This window comes from Haplochromis burtoni, unplaced genomic scaffold (assembly GCF_018398535.1).
Source record: "Haplochromis burtoni strain Fernald_Lab_line unplaced genomic scaffold, NCSU_Asbu1 Contig_77, whole genome shotgun sequence".
Taxonomy (NCBI): Eukaryota; Metazoa; Chordata; class Actinopteri; order Cichliformes; family Cichlidae; genus Haplochromis; species Haplochromis burtoni.
In genome coordinates this window covers 1,420,921-1,422,319 of record NW_024582438.1, presented here as the reverse complement: position 1 = coordinate 1,422,319, position 1,399 = coordinate 1,420,921, and the positions used below count along the sequence as shown (strand labels likewise).

General features: G+C 41.5%; 1 protein-coding gene across 2 annotated transcripts in view; it reads left to right on the top strand.

The window, feature by feature from the left end:
- The window catches only part of LOC102313160 (1-phosphatidylinositol 4,5-bisphosphate phosphodiesterase zeta-1), a 21,789-nt gene that overhangs the window by 11,988 nt on the left and 8,402 nt on the right, over positions 1–1,399 (top strand). The window lies entirely within an intron of this gene.

The following is a 1,399-nucleotide window of genomic DNA, read 5'->3' as shown; positions in this document are numbered from 1 at the left end:
CGCCGCGTACCATAAGAACGCCGAAGGTCTCCTTTCGCGTTCCTCAGGAACGCCGCGGGACGTGACAAAACGTCGACATGTTACGCCTCGGGAGTGAGAACGCTCTGCACTGACACAAGACAGACGCGAACGCTTCCTGGCCATCCCGTGTAGATGTTAGTGAAACTGTTGGGAAGACAACGTTGGAGAAACGTGAACATTTTATTTGTACTGTATAATCTGCAGATTCTGACAGAAATCTGCAACTATCCTTTGAAGCACCGCTCCTCTAAAACAGCGGTAAGAATGATTATTAGGCCATATGTCAATAACAAAATAACTTTATAACTTAAAGCAAAATTGGGAAACGTAAAGTCCAAAACAAGTCTTTACATTAAGGGCCATCAGTCAAACAATACTGTGCGGTCTGGGTCTAAACAGAGCGCGTTGTGTGTGACGTCTTCTTTTGCGCATGCGGGCCGCTTTGAGGGTTCACACTAGAGCGTGTTTGCTGTCACATTTTATTTGTGACATTTTACAAGCAGACAAAAAAAATCGGATTTGATCCAAAAATCGTAATTGAGCATTAAGACCTGCAGTGTGAACGTAGCCTAATTCAACAACTAAGTATTTATTGATATCTTAATGGGCAATAAAAAAAGATCACATATAATAAGAGGAGTTAATGACTCTTAATGAAATAACCACTGCTTTGCTCTCACTTATGTTTCTTTGAGCGAAACCCTAAAAGTATCAATTTTGATGTGTGAAACTATTTTTTTCCCCCACTGTGTCAACAGGAAAGAAAATACCTTTGACACAAACAAACAAACTGCTTTTTTACTTCGGTCCACTATGAACTCTTGAGATGAAGAAAACTGCAGCCCAGAAGACTGACTGTCAAACTTTAAAGGGAACAACCTGGCCCAGTGTCCTGTCGATTACCTGTGAAAAGAACATTTCATTCCAATCTACAGCCTGACTGCTTCATCTGTGTTTTCCCCCAGAGCAAGTCCTCTCCCGGCCGTTATCACATCTTTTTCAAATCGATTTGCACCCCACTAAATGCCCCCTTTCTTTAAATTACAGCTGGCTTTCGGTCAGAGCTTTTTTTTTTTCCCCTCCATATGACATACCTGTCCTCCCCGAGTAACTATGCATTAGTGCATGATTCATCCTTGAGGTAATCTCCGTAAACAGGTTCTTGGCAAAGGACGATATTTGCAACACTCTAAGCATTCTGGTTTTCGTTTGCAGTCTTTTTACAGTCCAAACAGAATTGACCAATCACATTGGAGAAAGCTTTGGTTCCATGCAGGTTGTGAGTGCAAAATGGGGATTGCATTTGTCAAATTGCAATTTTGACGCCAACGGTTTTTGTCTGGTGACGAGTTCTTTAAAATGTAAATGCATTTGTAAG